The sequence below is a fragment of the Geotrypetes seraphini genome, chromosome 11 (assembly GCF_902459505.1).
Source record: "Geotrypetes seraphini chromosome 11, aGeoSer1.1, whole genome shotgun sequence".
NCBI classification, from domain to species: Eukaryota; Metazoa; Chordata; class Amphibia; order Gymnophiona; family Dermophiidae; genus Geotrypetes; species Geotrypetes seraphini.
Window position 1 is genome coordinate 137,355,636 of NC_047094.1, and position 17,725 is coordinate 137,373,360.

General features: G+C 41.0%; 1 protein-coding gene across 7 annotated transcripts in view; it reads right to left on the reverse strand.

Annotated features, from left to right (window-relative positions):
* Nucleotides 1-17,725, reverse strand: part of ITCH (itchy E3 ubiquitin protein ligase) — a 92,057-nt gene that overhangs the window by 64,286 nt on the left and 10,046 nt on the right. The window contains exons 2-4 of one of the 7 annotated variants that reach the window (XM_033914183.1): nucleotides 16,621-16,662; nucleotides 15,246-15,357; nucleotides 4,338-4,470 (exon numbers count right to left, since the gene is read on the reverse strand). The exons of 2 other annotated variants lie outside the window; for them this stretch is intronic. The gene's annotated coding sequence lies outside the window, so the exon portion shown is untranslated. The remainder of the gene's footprint in view (nucleotides 1-4,337; nucleotides 4,471-15,245; nucleotides 15,358-16,620; nucleotides 16,663-17,725) is intronic. 4 more of the 7 variants (XM_033914181.1, XM_033914186.1, XM_033914184.1 and 1 more) reach the window with 4 other exon arrangements.

Genomic DNA, 17,725 nt, shown 5'->3' on the forward strand with positions numbered 1-17,725 from the left:
CGCGGTGCAAGAAAGGCACTTAAATTTGACGCAGAGAAGAGAAACAGGTCTTTCTGGCTCCGCGGAAAACTAAGAACTGAGGACCACGTTGAGGAGACGCGCCCCCTAGATGAGCGGGAAGGCACATGCATGCGCGGTGCAGCAATAGCAAACTTTGAGATCTTCAATCAAGTTTGCTTGAAAAGCTGTCCGCGATGGGGCTCCGTGGATGACGTCACCCACATGTGGAGAATATGTTGCCTGCTTGTCCTGGGATAATGTAAGTTATTTAAAAGGTTATACTTGCTGCACACTGCCTTGGATCAAGTTTCAAGTTTTTATCAAATTTCTAAGCCAGATACAAATTAAAAATATACTGGGGAAGACAATTAAAAAGATGAATTTCTTAAAAAAAAAAAAAAAAAGGCAGTAAATCCTAGCAAATAAAAAAGATCTTCTATAACTCCTAAAAATGTTAGCTGGTAACCAGCTCTCGCATGCAAAGACAGAATTTTTTTTAGATAATATATGGAAATAAAGCAAAAAACCAAAGGAAAAAACCTTTTTTATTGGATTAAGTCAATGCCTTTTATGATAGGCTTTCCCAGGGAATCTACCTACTGAAAGGTAAACACTTAGGCGACACGTTCTGTGCCATATGTCCTACAGGGGATGCCATTTTGCACATTGGATGAAAGCACTGGAAGACCCATAAGAGTTATAGCAAGAGGATTTCAGAAACCAGAAGAGTGATGTAATCAACATGAATATTCACATCCACGGCAAGGGGAATTGAGTTGCATCAGCCAGGTCACTTTTGAACTGTACTGGTTGCTCAGTAAATGAAAACAAAACTTTCATTTATCCTCGAGGGCAGGTAAAACTAGTAGAGTGGAAAGAAGGGAGCGATTTCAAAACAAACCAACCACAACCTGCTTTCAGATTTCAAGCAAGCAAATGACTGTAAAAGAAAGTTCAGACTGAAGCAGCAAAATAGTTTGAATCAAAACAGTCCTGGAGAACCACCAGGCCAATCGGGAATTCAGGCTAGCCCTAATGAATATGCATGAGAGAGATTTGCATATCATGGATGTGACAGGCATGCAAATCTGCTCCATGCATATTCATTAGGGCTATCCTGAAAACCCAATTGGCCTGCCACTGATCTAGACAGAACAGGGCATATAATAGGGTTAACACTGCCATACAGGTTGTTTGCAGAGTTTGGAGTGTGTGGCACAGTGGTTACAGCTACGAGCCTCAACACCCTGAGGTTATGGGTTCAAACCCACAATGCTCCTTGTGATCCTGGGCAAGATCCTGGGCAATTCTCACATTGCCCCAGGTACATTAGATAGATTATGAGTTCCTGAATAAATTCATGTAAACTGTTCTGAGTTCCCCTGGGAGAACAGTATAGAAAACTGAATAACTAAGTGTGAAAAGTTTCAGCCTCTGATAGAGAGCTGATATTGTGATGTCATAATCCCTCATTCCACCAATGCCTAAGAGCCAACCTCATCAGTGATGTCACAGTGGGCTCACTTTTGCTACTTTTGATTTCTAGTGGTTAAAGTAACAGCCTCAGCACCCTGAAGTTGTGGGTTCAAATCTATACTGCTCCTTGTGACCCTGGGCAAGTCACTTAATCCCCCATTTGCCCCAGGTACATCAGACAGAGTGGGAGCCCACCAGGACAGATAGGGAAAAATGCTTGAGTACCTGAATGTAAACCACTTAGGCTATAAGTGGTATAGAAATACTAAAATAAATCAATCAGAAACTGCAAATAAAATTGCTTTCCTGCTTACTCGTTGCTCCTAAGATGAGAAAGAGAAAAGACTCTCTTTCCTCACCTCTGAGAATAATGAGGTCCTCTATCATCTGACTACTGAGCAATCACATTGCTGAGGTGATCTTGTGAGAAAATGATGATGGAGCATCCTGCAGCAGTTATAACCCTATCTGAAAAAGTTATCTGTAGCCCTGAGTCTTTTCTTCCTAGTCTGCATGATGTGTTGCAGCCTGGCACGGAAGCAGAATTGGCCATGTAGAGGTGCCCGATCCTGAATTATCAGAATTAGCAAGATCCAAGTTTGCTGGGACAGTCACCAGAGAGGAGATGCTCAGGAGGTATCCTGCTATGATTTAAGTTTGCTTCCGATCAACCATGTCATTAGATGCCAGTAGCCATGATTCTCCAAGTGGCAACTAAATGTGAATGACCCATAGCAGATGCCATTTTTCTAGGTGCCTGCCATTTCAGGCAATGCTTATAGAATCAGCCCCTAGAGAAACGGCGTCTGCCACGTGGCAACCATGTTCAGGCACCACTTAAGAGAATTGCAGCTACCGGCCCCTAACAACGAACCTAGGCGTGGGTAGCGCAGGTCAGGGTTTTAGAGGTCTACATTTCTGGTATCTAGGTTCTGAGATGGTATTCGAGGTGTGACCATACCATGGAGCGAGATGGTATTCGAGGTGTGACCATACCATGGAGCGATACAAGGGTATTATAACATTGTCATCTTTGTTTTCCGTTCCTTTCCTGATCATTTATGAGAAATTTAAGACAAGTACGAAAATTCTTTGAAAGACCACAATTCCAGCTCATAGTTCAATCCCTTATACTAGGCCTACTGGATTACTGCAACATCCTCTACCTCCCCTGCAACAATGACTAAACAACTACAAACAATCCAAAATACAGCTCTGAGACTCATCTACTCACTGAAGAAACACGACCATATTACAGAAGCATACATCGACTCACACTGGCTACCAATTCAAGAAAGAATACTATTTAAATTCTACTGCATGCTATTTAAATCGTTAAACGGAGACAGCCCAATCTACCTAAACAACCGCCTCTACCAAACTACATCACCCAGACATAGAAACCCCCCCCCCTTTCACACACCCTCCAATCAAAGAAGTCAAACGGAAAAAACTGTATGACGGACTACTAGCAACACAAGCAGCAAAACTGGATAACCAAATCTCCAACCTACGGATAACCACCCCCGAATACAAGATCTTCAGAAAAGAAATAAAAACGATTCTCTTCAAGAAATCACTGAAACACTCTTAACATATCAATTACTTTCCATCATCCTGCCTTCACCCCGCCCCACAGATACTACCAGTTCTTCTCAACTTCTCTTGAATTCACCAATGATCTTCTACTGTAACCCACCATTTATATCTCTTTCGTAATCCACCTTCTCAACTTCTCTTGAATTCATCAATGATCCTATATTGTAACCCACCATTTATAACTCTTTTGTAATCCGCCTTGAACCGCAAGGTAATGGCGGAATATAAATCTCTAATGTAATGTAATCATTTGCCTTCTTAGCCGCCACTGCTGCTCACTGAACTGAGGGTTACAACATATCCTCAACGATGACACCTAGATCTTTTTCCTGGGCTGGGACTGCTAATGTGGAGCCCTGCATCACACAGCTATAGTTCAGGTTCCTCTTTCCCATATGCATCACTTTGCCCAATTCAGTGATAAGCCTAGAACCATAAAGGCGCCAAATGACCTACCAGGCTGCCCAATCAAGAGTTTATTTCAACAGACTGAAGCACCTTGTGTGGGAAAGAAGCTCCAGTTTTAAACACACAACATGTTTATGGTGAATATTTCAGTATTTGAGGAGTTTATTTGCATGTTCTGGCCCAGCTGTTCCTTTTCTGTTACACTGTCAAACAGCAACACAATCACCCTATGACTCACTGTCTTTATCTATTAAAAAAAAATCCCCCCCCCAAACAAATAGGGAGTTCCTAATCTGTAAGGAAATAAAGGCTATTCAGGTTTGAATACAGATGAGGAAAGTATCATATAAATGGTTCTTTAAGTAGAACTACTATTCCTGAAGGAATTCTGTGCCAAAATTTCCCTCTCATGCACAATTCTCTATGTATCTTGCAGAATTCTGTAAGATAAACAAGAGACAGCACTAAGGATAGTCTGCTCAGACAAATCAGCAGAGGTTGCTGCCCGCTGGCCTGGGAGAGGGGCTGCAGTGAGCACCAGAATGAAGAGGCAATCGACATGCCAGCTCCAGAGAAGAGCGGCCTTAGGTGCTAGCTTTCATGGGCTGAAGTTAAGAGGCAGGAAGTGTTCAGGCTGGGGGAAGGTGACTACAGCTGTTGAGAGTTGGAATAGAGGAGGGGGTTGCATTGAAAGAATGACAGGCATGGTGGGAGGGAAGGCAGAGTTAGTTATGAAATGAGCTGGGAATGCAGGTGGGAAAAGAGAGACTGGAGGTCTTCTGCAGGTTATAAATGGGTTGCACCTTAATAAGATTGTGATTCCATGCTCAATGACCACTCCAGAAAGAACTCACCTCACAAAATTAAGGGTTTCTCTTCAACTTTATCCTGGCTGTAAAAGTGAAAGTTCACAGTATTTGCACTGAACATCTCCATCACATCCTGTTTGTTCTCTTTGCTTCTTTCTTTCAGTTATAGAGCTTTATGCTGCCAAAAAAGGAAACTGACAAGATGAAGTGAACGGGTTGTTGACCTCAAAATAAAGACGTAGCTGTTGGATGCAAAAGGTGGATATTTGCAAACAAATAAATCTGAAGAGATTCTTCAATTTATAGCAAAATATATAGGGAAATATAAACAAATATACATAATGACTGGCCTTATGAGTAAGAATCTTAAAGTGGATGTGGAAAGGCATGGGTGGCCAGTGTTAGCATTTGGCAGCCCTTATAAAGACACTCGGATTGATCCTTACAGCATGTGGCGATTTGCTTCTTGGGTCAGTTGTTCAAATAAGTGGCTCATGACGAGGCAGCTTCTCAGGCTGTATTAGCTCAATTATTATGTTACCTGTTCATCGACATTATGTTTTTTTGCTTGCAATTAAATTCTGTAAGTGGTGTTCCGTAATTTGGTAAGTATACAAATTCTACTATACTATACTATTCAAATTCTACCTGCCTACTATTTAAAACCATAAACGGAGATAGCCCAGCCTACCTAAACAACTGCCTAATCCAAACTACCTCAACCAGACATAGGAGAACCCACAAACCGTTCACACAACCCCCCATCAGAGACGTCTAACGAAAAAAACTGTACGATGGCCTTCTAGCCACACAAGCAGCAAAACTGGACTACCAACTCTCCAATTTACTAATAACGACTTCAGACTGCAAATCCTTCAGAAAAGAAATAAAAACCATGCTATTCAAGACATCCTTGAAGACAAACTAACACCGCAAGACTCATCCCAACTCTCTGAAGCAACTCGCTCTACTTTTCAATTCCAGATAACTCCTTTTGGAATCCGCCTTGAACCGAAAGGTAATGGTGGAATAGAAATCACTAATGTGATGTATAGAGTAGATAGGGCCATGTATACTGATACCCCTTCCTATCTGTGTTTGTTGATTCAGATTTAAGGGAACGGAAAGACCTAGATAGTGATTTATGCTATTAACTAAAAGAACTGGAGCTTTCTTCTGCACTGCACCTTATTCACAGACATCAACCTCTCTAACCGAAAATACAGGTATTCCCTGAAAACCTCTAAGAAAGCCTTTCATTTACAGTTGGGCGAATCAGCATCCTTCAGGATTCACCAATGTCTGCAAATATTTCCCCTGACTTGTTTCTTTTGTTGTTAGTCATTGTCTTACTGACGTGTGGTGATGGCTTTCAGGGGATTCAGTGAATCCCCAGCTCTGCTTTTTTTTTTTTTTTTTTTCTTAATGCAGTTTGATTTGATGAGTAGGCAGCATGCTCAACCACAAACTGCATCAAACAAAAAGTAAACAAACAAAAAAAAAGCAGGTCTCTTGGGCTGCGGATTCTCCAAACCCCCTGAAGTCTCTGACAGTACTGATCTGAATTTGATTGGCTAAGCAGCATTTGCCTGATGCCTGCTTGACCAATCAAATTCAGAGCAGTGTCCTCAGGGCCTTTACGGGGCAGTCCTCTTTCTGCTCACCCGATTTCTTCCACCATACTTAATTCTGGGTTGTTCCCTTTTCAAGTGTACTTTCCCGTCATGATGTTCTTTTCCTTTGGTTTTAATTTTAAATATTGCGCGGTTCTTGTTTCTTAAAGAAGAGTGGTATAACAAAGGAAATAAACCCTGACCTCATTGCCTTAAAACAATATAGTGTTAGAAAGCTGAATTCTCCACCCCAGCACGGGTGAATAATGTTCTTGGATTTTTCAGCAATGCGCTTAGTTACTGTTACTTCTATAGCAACAATTAGCATTTAGGAAATGATTCACCAAGTCTTTTTTTTTTTTTTTTTTAACCAAATCTACAGACTAGGAGAAAAACCAGAGATGGTCGCCAGCCTTTTGCAAAACAGAAAAAGGTCCAGATAACAGATGATTTATTCTTCCTGGAGTTTTTCAATTGCAGCAACTCTTAACTTTCTGCATCCATCATACCCTGATGGCAGGCATGAATTTTTCCCAATTTCTTGCTAAGATCATGTTTGATACTTAAGATGTTAAAGCAGCCATTTAGTTATTTATTGTATTTGATACACCATCTCTCTGAGCAAAGCAACAGGAACAGTTTAAAATAATAAGGTTCAGGAAATAAAACACACCACATACTTAAAAGTAAAATTTAGCTTGTCCAAGGAGTGCCTGGGTTGTCATAGTGGAGGTACAGTCTATTAAAAGGCCATAGTAACGAAATAAAATTTCAAGTCTTTTTTAATCTGTAAATTCAATTCTAGCAGGGGCATGAGCAGAATTTAATGGCGCTCTAGAAAGGGGTGGAATAACTAAATGCTTCTGATTTTGTGACCTCAATGATCACAATAGACAGTATGGAATAAGTAAATCAGCCACACATGGAGGATGACCTGAAGAAAAAGCTTCATGGGAGTGGTCGAGCTGCTTCCTCTGCAAATCCCAGCGCTGCTCCTTGGGACCCTGGGTAAGTCACTTAATCCTCCATTGCCCCAGGTATACATGTAATTTTAGTTCTCCTGGCAGTCCACGGCACAAGTAGAATCCTTCTCCAGGACCAAAGTTCAAATGAGACTTACAATAATACAGAATACAGCGGTCAGAATTATTTATGGCCTGAAGACATTAGATCATGTTACACCCTTTTATCACGAATTGCATTGGCTGCTAATGGAGGCTGGGTATTGTTTAAACTAGGCAGTTTCTGGTACAGGTCCTTCCTATTTAGTCAATAGATTTTCTTTAGCATCATACAGACATACAGTAGTAGAAGAACTCGTCCTTTGTTTAATTTTCCATCTGTCCAGGGTTGCAGGAGTAAGAAATTTCAGAATCATACTTTGGCATCTCAGGCAGCTCTTCATGACAACGAATTCCGAATACTGATGCTTACTACTCATTCCTATGGCCATTTTAGAAAATAATTGAAGACTTATCTTTTTTCTAAATATTTGACTGTTTAACGAATCATCTTATTTCATGTAACATGTTTACTTTTATAACTTTTTGTAAACCGCGCTGAACTTCTGGTTTCGCGATCAATAAGCACAATGTTATGTTATGTTGTTTCCACAATGACCAGCTTTCGCATCCGTAAATGACCACTGAGAAAATGGGTGTCTAGACCAATCTGATCTTCTGTTATTTCTTTGCCTTTAAATAGCTTATCAAGAGCCTTCATTATAGAAGCAACTGATTGCTATTCAGCAGAGTATTTCTTCACTGCTAGTTGCTTCCTTGTTTACCAGAGTCCAAAAGATTACAACTATTTACAACTTCTATCAACATCAAGCTCAAAATTGTCATCATTTTCCATATTCATAATCTTTGGTTTTGTTTATATTCAGCTCTAATCCCATGTTATAGCTTTTGGCATTAACTTTTTTTCAGCAGATATGTCTTCTTTACTACTGGCAATGAGTGCTGTGTCATATGCACAATGCAAGTTGTTCATATATCTTGACCACCTACATTAGAACCAATGCTCTCTTCTTCCAAATTTGCTTTTCAGAAAATAGCTTTTCTGTAAAGATTAACAAATAAGGCGATAAGAGCATCCTTGCCTTACGCCAAGTTTTATTGGGAATCAGTTTTGCCATATTCAATTCTCACTGCAGCTTCTTGATTTTCAGAGAGGCTCTTTAACAACTGAATTATGTGTTTTGGTATTCCTATTTGCACTAAGAGTTCTCCATAGCTTATCATGATCCACACAATCAAAAGCTTTGTAAAATCAATGAAGCAAAAGTATACAGGCTTTTGATTTTTTTTTTTACTCTTCTCCAATATCAACTATCATTGGCAATAATGTCTCTAGTCCCTCAACCTTTTCTGAGACCAGCCTGAACTTCAGGTAGTTCTTGTTCAATGTATGATTGTAATCTTCATTGTATTATTTTCAGCAATATTTTGATGGCGTGCAGAAGTAATGCAATCTTCCAATAATTGTTACAATCTTCTCCAATCAGTTGGCCAATTTTTTTTCCTTTCAAATCTGTTGACACAGCCGAGTGAGAGCCAAGATAGCATTTTCCAAGTTTTTAATTAATTAAGCTGGAATACAGTTGATGCCAGGTGATGAAGTTATGAATATCTTATTTTAGTCACACTGTTAGGAGAGAGAGAGATCATTTCAGAAAGACATCATGTTTGGGAAGATTGAAGGAAGTAGGCGAAGAGGGCAACCTGCAACTACGTGGCTGGATATGTTGACAACTACTATGGGGATGACGCCAGAGGATCTTGTCAGACTAGCACTTGACAGACTTCTTTCCGGATCATTAACTCATCAAGTTGCTTGGACTTGAACCCGAGTTGATGGCATCTAACACACAACATATATGTAAACAGCTTTGAATGTGTAACCAAAAAAGGCAGTATACAAGTCTCATTCCCTTTCCCTATAACTAAAAGTTTATATTTCATTCAAAACATACACGAGATCCAGTGTACCACATATAAAAGAGGGGATATCCTATCATATTGTCTTGTCCCAGTAAACATCTTAATGGCCAGGTTTTGAATAAAAGGAAGTCTTTTGATAGAACAGAGTAGTAGACTGTTGACTAGAGATGGCATAATGAAATATCCTCATAATCAAGTATACTATAACATGCACACAAAACATATCCAAATTTGTCCACTTTCTGCATTAGAGATCTCCAGCAAGGTATTGATCCACATTTTGTTTTACACAGATGAAGTGGATGGACACTATGATGCCAGCAGGACCATCTTTATTGGAGTGAGACAGTAGTCTAGTGATTAGAGCAGCAGCCTGTAAACCCTTAAAGAGAAAGGGAGGGTGGGAACGGTGCGTCCAACTCCCTACACAGCATAACCGCCAAGACGGCATGCCAACCGTGGGGTTTGGTCCTAAAGAGACTCATACCCACCACCCACGAGGTCACCTGGAGAAATTGTCCCAACTTTTTCCCAGCACATGTAAAATTTGGATGTGTTTAGCATCCAGGTATTAAATACACCAATTCCAAACCTGTCTGCTGACTGGAGCTGAACAACTGAGCGCTTGCGACCCAAGTAGGCAGCTCCTGCTGAGATAAGATAGCCGCGAGCGACTGTGTCGAATGCGGCCGCACCTCTCCTGCGCAGGAAAAATGGGAATACTTCTCCCACCGACGTGCTGAGAGCAAAAGAGGCAGCGAAGCTCCATGAAATAGGTTCAATGGGGCTAGATGATTAGTCTCACCCAAGCACCTATCAGCTCCTTCAGCTGCCATACCACTAACCCCACGGAGTCCCTGACAGGAAGAAAAGTAATAAGCACTCACCCAAAACAAGAAAATGAATGGCCAACTGAAGGAGCCAGGACACAGGCCTCTGATGGTGAAAGCCATTACTTAAAACAGTGCCTCTTTTTTTTTTTTTTTACATGGGAAAGGAGAAAGCACAGAAGACACAATGTTAGGTAGACCTGGGGTGAGCAGTTATGTCCCCAAGAGGGTGAGGTAGGGACCTGGGGAGGGGGGCAAGGTGTAACCCCTAAAGCTGGCACCGCTCAGCCAAAACACCTCTCAGCTTTAATGAGCCAGGCCCAGACAGGAGTCCACAAGCAGAAGCCAGGAGCTGTGAGAAACACGTCCATCAGTCTGCTGGAGATACTGGATGGCCAGGAGGCTGTGCATCCAATAAGGCTGGTAGATGGACGTAATCTCACTAGTCTCTAGATTCATCTGCTGTTGATGCTAACGAATATAAATGAAATATCTTCCTGCATTTTAAGTACTACTCATAACATTTTAAAGCAGCTCAAAACAAACAGGTAGCACATTTCTTGCCTCTATTGCTTCCAATTCAATTTAATCTTATCCTGGTGTCCCTTCCCAAGTATATTCCTTAAATTCTTGTAGGTTGACAATGTTCATATTCTAACAATACACTTCCAATTTCACACCGTTTATGTAAAATTCATTTTACATGCATCAATCAACATCTTCTGATGACTCAAAATACAATAACCAGATTTAGAAACATAGAAAAAAGCGGCAGAAAAGGGCTATAGCCCACCAAGTCTGCCCATTCCAAGTATCCCCCCCCCTGAATTTACTCCCTTAAAGATCCCATGTGAGTATCCCATTTTTTCTTAAAATCCGTCACGCTGCTGGCCTTTATCACCTGGAGTGGGAGTCTGTTCCAATGATCCACCACTCTCTCGGTGAAGAAGTACTTCCTGGAGTCGCCATTAAACTTCCCTCCACTGATTGTCAGCGGATGCCCTCTGGTGGTCGAGGGTCCCATGAGCCAGAAGATATCAGACTTAATACAAATATCACAGGTCACATGACACTTCAGTACTAAGTGCATCAATTATTTTAGCATTTTCCATATGGTCCTTGAAAAAATATGCAGCAAGGTTCACAAGTAAAAAAAAAAGAAAAGTAAAAGCATTCCAAGAAGAGGAAAAAAATGAGGAGGGGGGGTTGTAATCAAGATCAGTGAAGAGAAAGGGAACAAGATTACTTGGCGAGAAGAACCAGCAATCTCAAAGAGCTTCCAATCATGTAATCCGTTTAGGTATAAGTGGGATGCAATTAAGTCAGTGACAGGCTGGGACAAGAACTGGTTGAGTGGAAGGCGACAGAGAATAGTGATCAGTGGAGATCTAATCTAATCTAATCTAAACCTTAGGTTTGTATACCGCATCATCTCTACATTCGTAAAGCTCGACACGGTTAACAAGAGTTAGGGTAGAAAGGAACTCCAGTGGAGGGAAGAGGCAAAATGAAGAGAAAATTTAGAGGACTAGAATAACCAGAGAGGGAGGAGGAGTTACATTTTTGAGAACAACCAGGTTTTCAGATGTTTATGGAAGAGTTGGAGGGAGCTCAGATCCCTAAGAGGAGAGGTAAGGTTGCTCCAGATCGCTCTGAGGAAAGGGATGTGCCTCAAGGTTCTGTTCTTGGGCCTGCTCTTTTTAACAGTTTTATAAGCAATATTGCTGAAGGGCTGACGGGTAAGACTTGCCTCTTTGCAGATGATACCAAAATCTGCAACAGAGTAGACACCAGGATGGAGTGAATAACATGAAGAAAGACCTGGCGAAGCTTGAAGAATGGTCTGAAATTTGGCAGCTAAAATGTTGTGCTAAGAAATCAAGGTCATGCATTTGGGCTGCAAAAACCTGAGAGAACGGTACAGTTTAGGGGTGAAGAACTTATGTGTACGACAGAAGAGCGGGACTTGGGTGTGATTGTATGTGATGATCTTAAGGTGGCCAAACAGGTTGAAAAGGTGATGGCGAAAGCTAGAAGGATGCTAGGGAGCATAGGGAGAGGTATGGCCAGTAGGAAAAAGGAGGTATTGATGCCCCCGTATAAGACTCTGGTGAGACTTCATTTAGAATATTGTGTATAATTTCGGAGGCCGCACCTTCAAAAAGATATAAAAAGGATGGAGTTGGCCCAGAAGGCTACTAAAATGGTGCATGGTCTTCGTCATAAGATGTATGGGGATAGACTTAAAGATCTCAATCTGTATACTTAAGCGGGCAAAGGGAGACATGAGAGACGTTTAAATACCTACATGGCGTAAATGCGTATGAGTCGAGTCTCTTTCATTTGAAAAGGAAGCTGTGCAATGAGAGGGCATAGGATGAAGTTAAGAGGTGATAGGCTCAGGAGTAGTCTAAGGAAATACTTTTTTATAGAAAGGGTGATAGATGCATAGAAGTCTCCCAGAAGAGGTGGTGGAGACAGAGACTGTGTCTGAAATTAAGAAAGCCTGGTATAAGCACGTGGGATCTCTTAGAGAGAGGAAGAGATAATACAGACTGGATAGGCCATTTGGCCTTTATCTGCAATCATGTTTCTAATTAATTAAAATATTTATCAACTTAATCAAAAATTAGGCTCATTTCATTGCCAAAATTAATGCTGAAATATTTCCATATGGCCACAGAAAATTGTCAGAAAGATCTGCTGCCTGCAAGGACCAGATTTTTGGAGATCAACCTCCCCTCCCCAACATAACCATCTGAGGAGAGAGAAGTTAAGATCATCAAAGATGTTAAGAATAAAAATCAGCAAAAAAAAAAAAAATACACTGAACAATAAAGTGGGGAGACAAATACTTAAATAAATGATGCAGGAAATAGGGAGCTTGAAAGCTCAGCCACCTTATCTTGTCAGAAAACAGAACTTTGAGAGATTACAAGCAAGCAAGCAGACAAGCAAGATGACCTCCAGTACTTAAGCTCTCACATCATCTGTAACATTGAGTTGCCCATAAAGTCTGATGGGTTATTTTTTTAAAATTTCTACTGGGTTTCCTGTGTTAGAAACACTGAACAGAGAGATTGTGTACATGGTACCCTCAAAGAATGCAAACTTAAAAAGCTATAAACAAATAGTTGCATAACTATCTGAACAAAGTCACAATAAGCAAAGCTTCCATATCAGCCACTTCGCATCTGTAATTGTTAAAACCCCTCTTTAGATTCACAGAGGAAGAAGCAGAGTTGAATGGAGGAGATGAAGCAAGAGCTTTGGTATCACAGCATGTCCTAAACCTTATTTTACACCTACTGTGAGATTAAAAGTTATCATACCAGTAAAACCCCTTATCTTTGAAAATGCTACAAAAGCAACACCATTTACTAGGAGGACTTCGTACCACTTGGAAGGTAAAGTCCATACTTCAATGCCCTTTTCCATGTGTGACGTCTCTTATCTTTTGAGATGGTGAAGCTATGCTTGCAAAGATGGAAGCAGTGAGGTATATGTAAAACATTAATAAGACATACTAAGAAGGACTTAAGAGGCAAAAGGACAAAAGCATTTTTAAAGCAAGGAGCTTTTGAAAGAGTAAGTTGGACCACTAAGGACACTCAGAATAATTCACCCTTTCTATCTCTACCAAAAGGTCTGTTGAGGAAACTACTCATGCCAGAAATGATCACTGAAGATGAGGATTCAGAGAAGCTGAAGCAAATAACTGAGAATGGAAGACATTAAGAAAAGGGCTCCAGGGGTGATTTAGAAAACTACAGACCAGCGAGTACAACAATGATGCTAGGCAAAACAGAAGCTGTTCTTGACAAAACAAACTACTGAGCAAATGGATGCCTTTAAGAGGAAAGCAACCAAAACAGTATGGTGGTCTGCGCCAGAAGATGTGTGAGGAGACCTGAAAACTTGAATATGTATAGGTGAGAAGGTGAAAACTAGAGAATGACACGGTGGCGGTTTACCCGCGGCTACCGCGTATAGCCGCGGGTAGCCCGCCAAAAACGGGGAATGAAAATTAGCAGCCTCTGCGGGGACGGGGACAAGGCCATCACCACCCCGTGGAGCGGTGAATGGTCTTGTCACCGCAGTGAGGCATAAAGGATCGTGTGGTTCCCGCAGCCCCCACCCGCCCACCCGCACGCCGGCTCGATCGTTTAACCAGCTTCCTCTCTCCACCTCACCTTAGTTTGCCGGCTTTCTTTTTCGGCGACCGGAACGCTTTCAAAAGAGCCGCGCATGCGCGGCTGCTCAGTATTCAATCTTCAGCTCTGACCCAACCGGAAACAGGAAGTTGCAGCAGAGCAGAAGATTGAACTATGAGCAGCCGCGCGTGCGCGACTCTTTGAAAGCGTGCCGGTCGCCGAAAAACAAAGCCGGCAAACTAAGGAGAGGTTTCCTTGGAAATAGATTCTGAAGTGACCTCATCAAAGAAGACCAGCACCAAATGTGCAAGAAATCCCTTAAACAATGTCAAAAGAGCCCAAAATAGAAAACTGCTACTGCCTTGAGACTCCATTATTGAAGGAATCAACTTGAAATCACAGAAGAGACAGGAAAAGGTTAAATGCCTCATGGAATCCTCAGGTACAAAACACAAACCAAATTGTGAATGAAATCAGAGCAGACAGTAAGAATTATAAAATTGATGTCATTATCCATCTGGAAAAAAAGGCGTACTAGAAATAATGCCTCAGCAATACAATTTTCAGAAGTTCTATTTGCTCATGGTAAGGGAGAAGAGAGTCTGCTAGTGATGGTGGGGGGACTGATAGAAGATATGAAAGAAGGGTGGTAGAAAGGAACAGATGGTAAAGGAGGGAGGGAAGGGTGGTGGTGGAAAGGAATAGAACAAACATTGAAAGAGGGTAGAGAGGAACAGACCCTGAAGGGAAATGTGGAAGGCAGAGTGGGGAGAAGACGCTGGAAGGGAAGAAGACAGATGCCAGACTATGGGGGAGCGGAGGGAAGAAGATGGGTGCTAGACCAATTGTGGGAGGGGGTGAAGGGAGAGGCACAGTAACAGCAAATGGAAGACGCAGAGAGAAGACACACAGTGGATGGAAGGAATTGAATGAGAAGATGTGGAAAGCAGAAACCAGACAACAAAGGTAGAAAAAAAATTCTATTTATTTATTTATTTTTTGCATTAGGATAAAGTAGTATATTAGTTGTGTTGATAAAAATTTATAAACAAAGCCCTGCCAGCTGAACATCTCTTTCTCTAGTTCAGCAGCAGGAACTTTGATTTATAAGAAAGGAATAAGCTAAATATTACAGTACTAAGGCTTATATGGATGCAGTGGGGACGGTGACGGGGCGGTGAATGGGATGGCAGTGGCGGTGACGGGGCGGTGAAAGGGATGGGGTTACGGTGACGGGGCGGTGAAGAGGATGGTGGGCCGGGGACGGTGCAGTGACGGGGACAGATTTTTCCCCCATGTCATTCTCTAGTGAAAACAAGATGGCACCAAAGTGAGCAGATATGCGATTTGTAGCTTCCTTTGAGCTACTTTTGGTCTGGGAAAGAAACAGAAGGGGACAGTTAGGACTTACCTGAGCCCTCTTCTGTCCGCCTGACCAAAGCCAAACAATTTGCCATTCAATGGAGTCCAAATGAGGCAATCTCTAAAGGTTATGGCAAGAGTCAACTGGTGTCTACTGGCAGCTGTTGGGGAGAAATGATGCGAGAGGGATGGGTGAGGATTTCCTCTTCTTGACCGATGCTCAAGGTGTTACAACAGAATCCAACTCAGGGAATGGGATAAAGGACAAAATCCTGGAACACCAGAGAAAGCTATGATATTTCACCTAGATTCGGGAATTAATAAACTTTTTTTGGATTATTCTGGATGCAATTTGTACAGCTATTTAAGCCCTACAAGGTACTATAAATCAACATTTGATTATTTTAACATAGAAAAATAAAGGCAGATAAACACTATATGGCCTATCAAGTCTGCCTAACCATGTCACCTACTATCCCTTCCTCTGCCTTCGAGATCCAATGTATCCAAGCTTTCTTGAATTCAGATCCACTTTTTGTCTCCACCACCTCCACTGGTGGATTCTTTGTTCTAAAAATCAAAATCTGAAAAAATAGTTTTCTGACTCTAAAAAGTTCTGTAATCTCAGCTCCAGAAATGTTAAGGAAATGTCTTAATTTTTGAATTTATCTTTAGAATAATTCCCTCCTATTGAGAAGATATATTATATTCCTCTTTAAAAACATCTGCTTCTTCAGAAGAACTGGATATGCGAGTTGTTATCTCAAATTTTAAAGGCTTCCATTTATTTTGATGTAACATTGTCAACTTTAATTGTTGTTTTCGCTCAGGCCCAATATGATATACAGTATTAAAATTGTATTTTTGAAATTGAGAAACAGTTTTTCAAGGTCTTAAATCATCTATCTTTCCAGAAGTTTAATATTACACAGACAAGGATAAAGGTTTTTGGCTCCAAGACCCCTTGTTGAGCCATGTGGGCTCAAATTTTTTTTCTTCATTTTCCCTGCAAATGTCTTAGTAAGTTGCAAGAGAAAATATTTTGGAGTCCAGAACATTTAAAAGCTTTTATTAAAAAGAAAAAAGATTCAATTTTGGTAAATATCCTTAGACCTACAAGTAGCTTTGTTCTGCTGCAAGATACCTCTTAATAATACAGGGGTCCTTTTACTAAGTGTGCTAACGGCTAAGGTGCCCATAGAATTTAATGGACGCCTTAACATTTAGCACGCGCTCTTTAGCGCACCTTAGTAAAAGGATCCCACGGACTAAGGGCAGAATATTATATTTTAAATATTTTCCATTTTTGTTTGTTTTGTAATTTTGCTCTCTCTCCAATAGTGGCCTAAGAGCTTGCAAATTCTATATATTATTATTAAAAATAATTTAATTGCCTCTATCAATTACATTAGGCCATACTGTACCTTGCTATTTCTTTGTTTCTTCATGTGCAGTCGGTAATATTTCTGAAAAAAGTTAATTAAAAAAAGAACATATATAGATGAGGGTTGCTAAACTGTCCACTGTCAGAAGTGATGCTGGCTTCAATGGCAAAGGGTCTTATCATGGCTTCTACAGACAGAGTTGGGAATGTCTAACTTGGCCAATATTATGCTTGCTGGTTTAAGGAAACTGGGAACTCAGGATTCTACTTGGGTTGTGGTGGTTTACCTTTTTGTTTATTTTCTAACATATTTTTTTATTTAACCAAGTCAATCAGATACAGAATTTCATTGCACATTCAACAAAAATACAATTAATTTGAACACAAGATCAGCCATACTAGGTCAGACCAATAGTCCATCTAGCCCAGTATCCTGATTCCAGAATGGCCAGTCTAGGTCACAGGTACCTGGAAAACCCAAATAGTAGCAACATTCCATGCGACTGATCTCAGGTCAAGCATACAAAAAAGTCACAAAATATTACTGATAATACTGTTTGGCTCTGCAGATGCCTTGATTATCAACCAAACAAAAGTGACAATCAGACCAATAATGAAGAGCCTCCATTATCTTACAGAAGAGATTCACTTTCTTTCATAGAAATTAGGCAAGCTGCTCCACCCAATGTCATCTTGTTGACTTGAGTATCATAGTCCAATTAGTGGTTCCTTTTTCAAAACAACGCAATGGTGAGCCTGGCAGAGTGGGTCAGCCGCATCTTCATGTTATTTCATCTATCCATGAAAAGGTAGGAACGTCAGACTCTTATGCGATTCTCAAAAGCATTCAATTCCTCCACTTCCTGAAGCTGATGCACATACTTCAAACCACTATTCCTGGTGGAATTCTGCACGAAACATTTGAAATTTCTGAAAAGTGTATTGGTAATGTTTTGCATGGGATTTCCCCCTCCTAAATCCTGAAATTCTTTCCTGCTCTCATTCCCCACCCCTGGATGGAGTGCAGAGGGTATGTGCTGGAACTCCAGTCACATTTAGACCACCCCAAAAAATGTGAAGTGGGGTCAGAAAGGGTAGAGATAGTTTTTTTCCCCCTTTAGGGGCTCAGGCCAGGGCTGCACAGA